This window comes from Musa acuminata, chromosome BXJ3-2 (assembly GCF_036884655.1).
Source record: "Musa acuminata AAA Group cultivar baxijiao chromosome BXJ3-2, Cavendish_Baxijiao_AAA, whole genome shotgun sequence".
Lineage (NCBI taxonomy): Eukaryota > Viridiplantae > Streptophyta > Magnoliopsida > Zingiberales > Musaceae > Musa > Musa acuminata.
This window is the reverse complement of record NC_088350.1, coordinates 3,058,996-3,072,600: the sequence shown is the minus strand read 5'-3', so window position 1 is coordinate 3,072,600 and position 13,605 is coordinate 3,058,996.

Here is a 13,605-nt window from a genome sequence, read left to right as displayed (position 1 = left end):
TATGATGATCATACGAAAAAGCAGATTTACGTCTAAACGCAGATTTACGTCTAAATGCAGATTTATGTCTGAAGCTTGAAACTCGTTCGTAAAATCGCAGAGGGCAGTAAGCTATTGAGAAGTTTGCAGTGAAGGTAAAATGCTCAAAGGAAATGCAAACCGAGATTTAGAGTGGTTCGGTCAATCTTGACCTACTCCACTTTTAGCTTCCTCTACCGACGAGGTCACCGAAGTCAACTAGAGACCTTCCTTCAATAGGCAAAGGCCAACCACCCTCTTACAGATTCACTCCTTTTGACGGGCTTAGGAGACAACCCTTACAGCAGTTTTCTCTCCTCTCTTTACAACTCAAACTTTGAAGAACAGAAAGAGGAGAACTAGCAGTTTTGAGCTCTAAGAACCACAGAAAGACAGCAAGATTTCGAGTGTGTGTTCTGTGATTTCAGTGCTGAATGAGTGGGGTATTTATAGGCCCCAACCTAGTTCAAATTTGGAGCTCAAATCTGTCAATTCCCGGAATTCCGGGATCAGGCGGTTGCACCTCCTGACTGGGGCGGTTGCACCGCCTGGCAGAGCTCGAAGACTGAGCCTCTGGGCGGTGCCACCTCTGTCAGGGGCGGTTGCACCTCTCTGCCAGAGCTTGAAGATCGAGCTCAGGTGGTTGCACCGTCTGACTGGGGAGGTTGCACCACCTGGCAGAGCTCGAAACTTGAGCTCTGGCGGTGCTACCTCTTGACAGAAGAGGTTGAACCGCCCAGTCTCGCTCGGAGACTGAGCCCGGGGCGTTGCCACCTCTTGGCTGGGGTGGTTGCACCGCCCAGTCTTGCTGGGAGACATAGCCTGGGCGGTGCTACCTCCTGGCTTGGGCGGTTGCACCTCCCACAACAATCAGGGTCCGAATGGGTTAATCTATTCGGCCCAATTTGATTCTTTCAAGGGCCCAATTGCCCCAAGATTAAGCTAATGGGATCACCTCCCATTTCTAACTTAATCAATGTGCTAACTACGATTATTTCCTAAGACATATTCTGCAGCTTGCTCCGGTGTGTCAATCGCTTCTTCCGGCGAGTTTCCAGCGAACTTCCGTCGATCATCCGACGAACCCTCGGTGATCCTCCTGCGGACTTCCGGCAAACTCCTGGACTTACGACGATCCACTTGGCGAGTTCCGACGTGCTTCTTTGGCATGCTCCTGGACTTCTCGGATTTGTTCCTGCAGAACCTCCGACGACCGTCCGAACTTCCGTAGAACTCTCGAACTCCCAACGTGATCATTGTCTTGACTCCGGCGCAACTCCTGCTGCATGTCTTTCTTCCATCGTAGTTAATCCTGCACAATCAAAACAAAAACTTCGATTGAGAGAATTAATCCTAAGCAATTAACCAAGTTGTCTGGCATGTCATTGGTCCCTCGACGCTTCGTTCGATTCTTCGGCGCATCGTCCTTTCCTGCAGCCTATTGCCCAATCGGCCAGTTGACTCCGCAACTCCGATTTCCTTGGCACAATACCCGCTCTTCTTGGCCCGATGCCCGAGTCCACGGCCCGAAGCCTTCTTTCGATACGTCGACCGATCCACCGGCCCGACGTCCAATCTTCTGACATGTTCCTCTGGCACAACATGAATTTTCTGCTTTAATTGTCTCATCCTTATCGAAGCATCCTGCGTCACTCAAAACGCAGATTAAATCATAAACATATATCAAGTAGTTTCATCATTAAAATACGAGATTCAACAATCTCCCCCTTTTTGATGATGATAACTACTTGATGACGGAGTTAACCTTAACTCCTGGAGTTTAAACAAACTCCCCCTATCAATATGCCATATTGATAGAATCTTGAATTCAAACTGAATTCAAGTCATTGCAATATTCATCATGAATACTTGCAACATGAACTTATGCATAAACTTATGCATAACATGTCATGTCAACAACATATTTCTCCCCCTTTGTCATCAACAAAAAGGAGAAGTACCACAATCAAGCGTTTGTGATATTTGTTCAACTCATTGCATGAAAATCATAATATCAAGTTTTATCATCATGCAGTTTTGAAGCCAGAAAATTTAGCAAATGTTACATCATGCTTAGAACATTCAAGCTATCAAGTTTTAGATATGCAAGTTTTACAGCATACAAGAAAGCACTTTTATAACATGCAAGCTAGCAATGTTGCAACATTTTAGAACTTGCAAGCTAGCAATTTAGAGATGTTCAAGAAGGCAACTCTTGCTTCTTGAAATATGCAAGTTGCAAGCTAGCAAATTTTTACGATATACAAGTTTTGCTTCTTGAGATAGGCAAGATAGCACTTTTGCAATTTTTGTTTGGCAAGCTTGTGATGTTCAAGATAATAAGCTCTTTCTTCTCTTTTGAGAAGTGTCATTTTTGCTTTCTTTGCAAAGTGCAAGCTAGCAAAATGCCAAACTAGCAAGAGATAATGTTTTACATGAGGCAAGCAAACAATTTGGCAAGTGTTACATTTGCATCTTCTCTTTAGATGTGCAAGAAAATAAACAAGTTTTTGCATTTTCTTGACATTTCAAGCTAGTAATTATCGGTGATGTTCAAGATAGCAATTTCTTCTCTTTTGTAAGTTTTGCCTTTTTCTTGAATTGTGCTAGCAATCTATCTCCCCCTTTGTCATTGTCAAAAAGAAGGGAAAAACCCTTTACATCAATTTCTAAATCATGACAAAGGTAAGTAATCATTCTTATTTGTGCATCATTATAGTTTCAATGCACAAATTCATTAACATTACATTTCATTTTTTTTTTATGCATGATACCGAAAAATCAATCATCATCATGAGCATATCAAACATGATATTCAAGCATTCATGATATATCATTTTGGCAACATGATCATAGATATTCAAACGATGGTATCTAAATGTCAGAATTCATTACATCCTATTATGCATGATCATTAACTCCTCATTTGTATTTCATGCATTATTTCATTTCATCTCATAAGGAATATCAAGAAGAGTTATTGGATGATGAGATAAATATTTTATGAATACACGGAATATTATAAGTGTTTCATGTATTCATATTATCAAATGAAGCATATTATCATTTTTAAGATTCATAACATGAATAACGTTATTACGATTTCATCAAAGTCAATTTCGAGATTCACAGAATATCATGAAATCATTAATCTCGATAAGATGGGAAAAGCATTTTCTTTTTAAGTGATTCTTTTAACACATCATAAAAAACTCATTCATAATTCAAGTGATTTACAAGATATCATAAATGAATTTATCACTTGTATTTCATCAAAATTGAGAACTCTAGAGATAGAAAATGATTGAAGCATTTAATCTGATTGAAGCATGATTCATATTTAAAGTGTATCTTATGTCGTAAATACGAATCAAGCATTTGTCAAATCTGAAATCATCCTTAAAATTACATTTAATAAATTCATATATGACAAGCATAGATTTATTGAAAAATCAATAAGATAGAGGATTACATTTCAAGTGTTCATCAATTGTAGCATTTCATCACATGGTAAGATATCAATGCGTAAAATTACGATACAAGTTCTTGATATCTTAACGCATGATGCAAACATGGCATAATGCAAATTTGGCAATCATAGCATCAATTCATATAAGCATTGCAAATATGGCAATCATATCAATTCATATATCTCTTGATGATGCAAGCATGGGATAATCATAGCATAGTGTTTATAGCATCAATTCATATATTTCTCCCCTTTTTTAAGTGTTTCATCTTAAGTGATCGATTTCATGTTAGCATGCCTTTTCATTTATGTCAAATGAAAACATGCATCAACGTTTAGGATCGTAAAATGAATTTCATCATAAAACCATCAATCACAAAAATCATCATGTATAACTTTAAAATCTCATGCATAAAATCGTCAAATCATAGTATCAAAACTTTAATATTTTCATTGCAACATTAAGCAAGGTTTCATTGAACATGATTTTGAATGATTCTTATAAATGCCTAAAACTTCTTTAGTTTTAATTTATATGATTGACTTTATAATAGCATGCTCAAATCTTTATTCTTATGTCAAAACCATACATCATATTTAACAAACAAAGACAATGAAAAATATCAATCCTTCCAGACAAAAGCCATGTATCGTCATTGAAAAGCAATATGAAAATCATCAAAATATACATTCTTGCTTCTCAAGCACATAAATAAGATTAATCTCACTAGGTGTACAATCATTAGATTTCTATCTTGCATTAACATAAGACATGCAATTTTCATTATCATTTTCAAAATTACAAGCATGATCATATTTTTGCATTAAATTATTAAAAATATAATTTTCAAGAAAATTTAAAGAAAACGAAAAATGCATCATGAAAAGCATCATGTAATTTCGAAGTAAATTAAAGGCATTTTGATTACCTCAGCGTGGAAAGGCGTAAAGGCGTAGTTTGCCACATCGCCTTTGTTGATTTTCTCCTCGTCTTCAGAGGAGCTCGATTCATCCCAATTTTTGTTCTTCTTCTTGCATTCAAAGCAAGTAGTTCCGTTCTTCTTACTTTTAAATTTTTGTTTCATTTGTAGTTTAAGTTCACCATCACTTGAGTTTATGCTCGAGTGGTCTTCAAATGTTCTATGTCCCAAATCCTTCCTGTTTTTTGGAAGGTGGTTCTCAAGTTCTTTACGTGCATTGCACATCATTTCATATGTGATCAAGGAACCAATTAGTTCTTCAAGTGGAAATTGGTTCAAGTTTTTCGATTCTTGAATAGCAGTTACTTTTGAATCCCAAGGTTTAGAAAGTGAGCGCAAAATCTTGTTTACGAGTTCAAAATCCGAAAAATATTTTCCAAGAGCTCTTAAACTATTGACGACATCCGTGAAACGGGTGTACATGTTGCCTATAGTCTCGCTTGGTTGCATTCGAAAAAGCTCAAAATCATGCAAAAAAATGTTAACTTTCGAGTCTTTGACTCTACTAGTTCCCTCGTGCGTGATTTCAAGTGTTCGCCAAATGTCAAAAGCCGTTTCGCACGTAGAAATCCGATTGAACTCATTTTTGTCTAAAGCGCAAAATAAGGCATTCATAGCCTTCGCGTTTAAAGAAAAATACTTCTTCTCCAAATCCGACCATTCGTTCATCGGTTTAGAGGGAAGTTGAAAATCGTTTTCAACGATATTCCATAAATCCAAATTCATAGAAGTCAAGAAAACTCTCATTCGAGTTTTCCAATAAGTGTAGTCCAATCCGTTAAACAACGGTGGACGAAAAACCGATAAACCCTCTTGAAAGCCATGAAGAGCCATTTCTCTCGGGTGTAAATCCGAAATGAGAAATACCGGGCTCTGATACCAATTGTTAGGATCAATAACACTAAGAGGGGGGGGGGGGTGAATTAGTGTAGCGGAAAACTTTCTGCGATTAAAATCGAAAGCTGCGTTCAAGCTATAAAAACAACTTCTGTATGAAAGTTGATACTAAGCAAGGTTAAAGTCAATCTATGCAGGCAGTTTGCAGCTATGATGAAAACCAGAATATCGGCGTAAACTGAAATCCGACGTTCGTACGAAGAAACTGATTTACGTCTAAATGCTGATTCGTAAATCACTTGATTAGATAAGACGTAGTACAAGCAGGAGTATAAAGGCAGTGTGCAGTTATGGTAAAGCTCAAAACGTAAACGCAATCTGCAATATGATGATCGTACGAAAAAGAAGATTTACGTCTAAATGTAGATTTATGTCTGAACCTTGAAACTCGTTCTTAAAATCGCAGAGGGCAGTAAGCTATTGAGAAGTTTACAGTGAAGGTAAAATGCTCAAAGGAAATGCAAACCGAGATTTAGAGTGGTTCGGTCAATCTTGACCTACTCCACTTTTGGCTTTCTCCACCGACGAGGTCACCGACGTCAACTAGAGGCCTTCCTTCAATAGGCGAAGGCCAACCACTCTCTTACAGATTCACTCCTTTTGACGGGCTTAGGAGACAACCCTTACAGCAGTTTTCTCTCCTCACTTTACAACTCAAACTTTAAAGAACAGAAAGAGGAGAACTAGCAGTTTTGAGCTCTAAGAACCATAGAAAGACAGCAAGATTTCGAGTGTGTGTTCTGTGCTTTCAGTGCTGAATGGGTGGGGTATTTATAGGCCTCAACCTAGTTCAAATTTGGAACTCAAATCTGTCAATTCCCGGAATTCTGGGATCAGGCGGTTGCACCTCCTGACTGGGGCGGTTGCACCGCCTGGCAGCGCTCGAAGACTGAGCCTCTGGGCGGTGCCACCTCTGTCAGGGGTGGTTGCACCTCTCTGCCAGAGCTCGAAGACCGAGCTCAGGCGGTTGCACCGCCTGACTGGGGAGGTTGCACCGCCTGGCAGAGCTCGAAACTTGAGCTCTAGCGGTGATACCTCTTGACAGAAGAGGTTGCACCGCCCAATCTCGCTCGGAGACTGAGCCCGAGGCGGTGCCACCTCTTGGCTGGGGTGGTTGCACCGCCCAGTCTTGCTAGGAGACATAGCCTGGGCGGTGCTACCTCCTAGCTTGGGCGGTTGCACCTCCCACAGCAATCAGGGTCCGAATGGGTTAATCCATTCGGCCCAATTTGATTCTTTCAGGGGCTCAATTGCCCCAAGATTAAGCTAATGGGATCACCTCCCATTTCTAACTTAATCAATGTGCTAACTACAATTATTTCCTAAGACATATTCTGCAGCTTGCTCCGGTGCGTCAATCGCTTCTTCCGGCGAGTTTCCGGCGAACTTCCGTCGATCATCCGACAAACCCTCGGTGATCCTCCTACGGACTTCCGACAAACTCCTGGACTTGCGACGATCCACTTGGCGAGTTCCGACGAGCTTCTTTGGCAAGCTCCTGGACTTCTCGGATTTGTTCTCGCAGAACCTCCGACGACCGTCCGAACTTCCATAGAACTCTCGAACTCCCAACATGATCATTGTCTTGACTCCGGCGCAACTCCTGCTGCATGTCTTTCTTCCATCGTAGTTAATCCTGCACACTCAAAACAAAAACTTCGATCGAGATAATTAATCCTAAGCAATTAACCATGTTGTCCGGCATGCCATTGGTCCCTCGACGCTTCGTCCGATTTTTCGGCGCATCGTCCTTTCCTACAGCCTATTGCCCAATCGGCTAGTTGACTCGGCAACTCCGATATCCTCGGCACAATACCCGCTCTTCTTGGCCCGATGCCCGAGTCCACGGCCCGAAACCTTCTGTCGATGCGTCGACCGATCCACCGGCCCGACGTCCAATCTTCTGACATGTTCCTCCGGCACAATATGATTTTCCTGCTTTAATTGTCTCATCCTGATCGAAGCATCCTGCGTCACTCAAAACGCAGATTAAATCATAAACATATATCAAGTAGTTTCATCATCAAAATACGAGATTCAACACATATGACTAATAAGATGATATATCCAACTAAATCAATTGTCATATTTACAACTTATGATATATTCAACATGAAACATCTTTCTTGATGCATGTATGATTCACTTTTTTAAAAGAATATTTATCAAATCATGATAAGATGAGATTCTTTTTATAGGAATTAAAATTTTTCATGATCTCCTAAGATTTCTTTTTTTTATGTACTAAAAAGGAGATTTGTAAAGATGAATCATTTACGAATTGATCTTTCTTAATCTTTCATCTTTTATGTCATGATTACCTTTGTATTTATGTGATGCTTAGAGTATTGATGGAAGAAATAAATAAATTACACCATTAAAAATTCTTCTTTCTTGTTTACAATAAAAAAGGGAAGAAAGAAAATAGCTAGCATCTCAAGAGATTTATAAATCAACTTATGTCATTTTGAATTTCTTGAAAATGATTTTGATGATTTGAATTTGAATTTGTTTTATTCGAATTATGATCTTGATTTCATGGAATTACTTGAGATTTTTTTTAATTAAGATATCTTCTTTGCATCCTATGATTTTTTCTTGGTATTTTATTTAAAGAGGAGATTTACTATATGAATCATGTCTTTTGGTATTCTCATGATCATATCTTTCATGCCATGATTTATTTATGATACTCCCTTATATTCATTTAGTGTATATCTCATTACCCAATTAATTTTTATTGATATTCTTCATGTGATGAAATGAATGGGATGAAATGAAATTATGCACGAAATACAAATGAGAAATTATGATCATGTATGGTAGGATGTAATGTAATTTGACATTTTGATACCATCATGATTTTAATTATTTATGATTTGGAATGATGTATGCAATACTATGGTTTGTTGCTAAAGTGATGTATCATGAATGCTTGAGTATCATGTATGATATGCCCATAGTGATGCTTTATTTTTTGTATCATGCATGAAGTAAGGATGAAATGTAAGGTTTTGAAATTGTGCATGTTTTAATTTGAAACTATAATGATTCACAAATATATTGAAATAAGATTGATACTTTACCTTTGTCATGATTTGAAAATTATTGTAAAGGGAAAAAGAATTACAACATTATACTCTTCCATTCTTTTTGACAATGACAAAGGGGGAGAAAGAACTAGCTTGCATGTTTTAAAATGATGTAAAATTTGCTAGCTTACATAGTGCAAAATTTGTTAGCTTGTTTGATGTAAAACTTACTATCTTACTAGCTTCGATATCTTAACCTTGCTAGCTTGCACTTCTCAAAAGAGAAGAAAGAACTTGCTATCTTGAACATCACCAAAAATTGTTAGCTTGCCTATCTTAAGAAGCAAAAGTGCTATCTTACACATCTCAAGAGAGACAACACTCATGATTCATGGATATCTCTAAAAATTGCTAGCTTGCATGATGTAGAATTTACTATCTAGAACATCACCAAGAATTGATAGCTTGCAATCTCAAGAGAAGCAAAAGTTCTCTTTTGCCTATCTCAAGAAACAAAATATGCTAACTTGCTAATCTAGCAAAATTTACAAACTTGCAAGACTCAAAATTATTGCTAGCTTGCATAATGATAAAACTTTAGATTATGTTTATTATGTAATGATTTGAAATTCTGTCTAAACACTAGCTAGATGCATTTCTCCTTTTTGTTGATGACAAAGGGGGAAAAGTATGATCATGATATACATGATTTTTCATTAATTGTTCTCCTGCGATTCTACTTGGTATTTTTTTAAGAGGAGATTTTCTAAATGAATCATGATTTTTCTTATAAATTCTTGGATTTATAACATGAGATTTCTTGTGAATTCAGATTGTTTAATATGATTCTCCTTTTCGCTATTTGAGTCATCCAAAAAGAATCATAATTTTTATCTTGATTTTTCGAGATTTATAACTTAAAATTTCTTATGCATGAATCAAGATATTATATCATTTGATCTCCTAAGATTTTGTTAGGAGATTTGTTAAGATAAATCATGTCTTTTGGTATTCACATGATTATATCTTTCATGCCATGATTTATTTATGATACTCCCTTGTATTCATTTAGTGTATATCTCATCACCCAATTAATTTTTCTTGATATTATTCATATGATGAAATGAATGTGATGATTTGAAATTATGCATGAAATACTCATGATATTATGTTGATGCATACAAATGAGAAGTTATAATCATGTATGGTAGGATGCAATGTAATTTGATATTTTGATACCATTATGATTTGAATTATTTATAATTTGGAATGATACATGCAATACTATAATTTGTTGCTAAAATGATGTATCATGAATGTTAGAGTATCATTTATGATATGCCAATAGTGATGATTTATTTTTGGTATCATGCATGAAGTAAGGATGAAATGTAAGGTTTTGAAATTGTGCATGTTTTAATTTAAAACTATAATGATGCACAAATATATTGAAATAAGATTGATACTTTGCCATTGTCTTTATTTGAAAATTGTTATAAAGGGAAAAAGAATTACAACATTATATTCTTCCATTCTTTTTGACAATGACAAAGGGAGAGAAAGAACCAGCTTGCATGTTCTAAAATGATGTAAAATTTTCTAGCTTGCACTTCTCAAAAGAGAAGAAAGAACTTGCTATCTTGAACATCACCAAGAATTGCTAGCTTGCAATCTCAAGAGAAGCAAAAGTGCTATCTTACCTATCTCAAGAAGTAAATCATGCTAACTTGCTAATCTAGCAAAATTGACAAACTTGCAAAACTCAAAATTATTACTAGCTTGCATAATGATAAAACTTAAGATTATGATTATTATGCAATGATTTGAACTTATATGTCTAAGCACTTGATAGTTGAACTTCTCCTTTTTGTTGCTGTCAAAGGGGAAGAATGTAATATCCCTCACTTTTGAAAATTATTAATAAGAAATTATATGTAAATTTGAGGACCTATATGTAAATATAAAAATTTTAAGGACTAAACTGCTAAGTTGCAAAATGAAAAGAAAATAAAGAAAACCGAAAATTTCGGTTTTATCCCACCGCCTCCCATGCACTCTCTGTTTCAATAGAGACAAGCGGTGGGGCGTGAGGAGTGAAGAAAAGAAGAAGAAGAGGGAAAAGGAGAGAGGAGGAAGAAGAGAGGAAGAAGAGGGAGAAGAGAAGAAGAAGAAGAGGAGGTGGCTGCAGCGAGGAGCTGTGGGGTGTGGGGAGAAGAAGAGAGGAAGAAGAGGGAGAAGAGAAGAAGAAGAAGAAGAAGAAGAAGAAGAAGAGAGGAGGATAGCTGCGGCAAGGCTGCAGCGAGGAGGTGTGTGGCATTGGGGAGGAAAAGGGAAGAGGAGAAGAAAAGAAGGAGAAGAAGAGGGAAAAGAGAGGGAAGAGGGAGAGGAGCGAGAGGTGGCAGCAGCTAGGGCTGCAGCACCTCTGTTTCCTGCAGGTGGAAACAGAGGAGAGGTGTGGGCCGTTCGAAGAGGAGAAGAAGAAGAAGAGGAAGAGAAGAGGAAGAGGAAGCAGGAGAAGAGGTTGTGATACCTCTGTTTCCTGCAGAGGAAACAGAGGAGAGGGTGTGTGTGACGCCGGGGAGGAGGAGGAGAAGAAGAAGAGAAGGGAAAGGAGGAGGTGCGGCTGCGGCGGTGGGAGCTACAGCTGGAAGAGAAGGAGGGGAAGAGATGGTGAGGAAGAAGAGAAGAAGTAGAAGCGGGTGAAGAGGCAGCACCTCTGTTTCCTGCAGGAGGAAACAGAGGAAAGGAGGTGCTGTTCATCGGGGAGAAGAAGGGGAGGAAGGAGAAGAAGAGAAGAAGAAGAAAGGAAGGAGAAGGAAGAGGAGAAGGGAAAGAAGTAGCTGCGGCTGCGGCTGTGGCAGCTGCAGCTATGGCAGGGAAAGAGGAAGAGAAAGGAAGAAGGGAAGGAGAGGAAGAAGAGAAGGGAAAGAAGGGGCTGCGGCTGCGGCGATGGTAGCTGCAGTTGGAAGAGAAGAAGGAAGGGAAGATGAGCAAGGGAGGAAGAAGAGGCTGTGGCCGTGGCTGAGGCTGCGACTGCAGCAGTGCAGCTGAGAAAGAAGAGAAGGGAAGGAAGAAGAAGAGAAAGGAAAAGGGAAGAAGAGAGGAAGAGGAGAAGGGGAGGCAGTTGTGGCAGTGGCAGCTGCAGCTGGAAGAGAAGGAGAGGAAACAGAGCAGGGGAGGAAGAAGAGACTGTGGTTATGGTGGCTGCGGCCATGGCTGCGACTGCGACTATGGCAGTTGCAGTTGGGAAAGAAAAGAAAGGTAGTGCGGTGGAAGGGGCTGCGATTGTGATAGCAGCAGCAACGGCGGCTGTGGCAGCTGCGTTTGAAAAAAGAAAACGAAGGAATGAGAGTAAGAGAGAGCAGGTGACTATGCCTCTATGTTCTGCATGAGTTGTAGTTGTGGAGGAAAAGTAGAAGGATTTGGGCTGACACCTTCTTTGGATCTTCGGATCAAAATATTTGAAAGGGAAGTTTCCCAATCGTTTCTCCTGTTATTGTTCTAATCTTTCCTATTGCAAGTTTCCCGATCGTTTCTCCTGTTATTGTTCTAATCTTTCCTATTGTAAGTTTCCAAATCGTTTCTCCTATAATTGTGCAAGTTTCCCAATCGTTTCTCCTGTTATTGTTCTAATCTTTCCTATTGCAAGTTTCCCGATCGTTTCTCCTGTTATTGTTCTAATCTTTCCTATTGTAAGTTCCTGATCGTTTCTCCTGTAATTGTTCTAATCTTTCTTATTGCAAGTATCCTGATCTTTCCTCACTGCAATTTTATCTCTACATTTGCTTTGAATATGAGGAACTTTGAATTGTTCTAGCCTTGCACTTGATATATCTCCTGTTTAGACGTAACGATTCGAATCTGTGCAACTTCCAAGATTCTGACCTTTCTACCTTGTTATGATTATAACTCCATGTATTGATATCTGATTTGGACAAAACTTATTTGATCAGAATATAGACTCATAAACCTTTGTTTTGATAGCTTATTTTAAGAATTCGGAATAAGTTTGTCTGCCCAAACTTCTGTTTCAAATGAGCCTACAGATTCTGCAAAACAGGGATCATAATTTCTGACCTTTTGATACAGAACTGCTTATAAGTCCCTGTTGCAAACATTGATTTATTCAAAGCTTATTTCATTGGAAACTAGACTCATAGATCTTTCTTTTGATATATGGATTGAAAGATTTGGAATCCAAACACATGCCCAGTTATCTGTTGAATCTGACATTTTGAATTCTGCCAAACAGAGATTTTGTTCTACGACCCTTGTTTACCAAATTATTTGTAACTCTCTCTATTGGACAGTTCAATTCATATGAAGCATGTCTTATCTGAAAATATAATCCAATGATATATTTCTGAGTAAATTGGAGCTGATTGATAGTTTGAATCATTTGTTCAATGTGCCTCTTGTATTATGCCAGAAATCGAGCTTTGGTCGATTTCTAATATTCTGGTTTCATTCCTTTGGAAATTGATATCCTTTAGCTTTCTTTTTCAATCGAGCTTTATATTACTGCTTTGAATTCTTGTATGCTCTTGTCCTTAAAGTTATTTGCATTCTTGAAAACTATTGTGTAACGTTTATGCTATATCGTATTGACTCATTTAGGCACATGTGTATCCCATTGTTCCACATTTGCTTTCGATATGTGCCTATTCCATTTCCTTTCAAATCCGAATATTATTGTGAAAGATTATTGCTTACTTCGTATTGACTCGTAAAGGCACATGTACGTTTTGTTGTTCCGCGTGTGCTTCCGATATGTGCTACTTATTGTTAAAACTGCCCTCTTATACTCTGGTGTTGTGGGATTGTCTGGACCTTTGCCAGAAATGGTAAAGGGTGTTATTCTGGACCTTTGCTAGAAATGGTAAAGGGTATGTGCTTAGAGCCTGCGATGCTCTGCCGGCCCCCTCTGGCTTCACCTAGACGTGGGTGGATGGAGCTCCCAGACGTGGGAGACTTTTGTTAGGTGGTCATTCAGAAATGGATGAATCACATTCTGACTGAGATCGCACTACACCTTCTATATGTTTGATATGATATCTAGAGCTTTGGTTATGTGTTTCGGTACATGCTTTGGATAAGAATGATATGATTGCAACGTCAAAGACGACGTTTGAGCTTCTATACGGTATTTGTTATTGATATGCTCTGAAAAGTTTCATTCACTGTTGATATGCTTCGAAATGTTCCATAT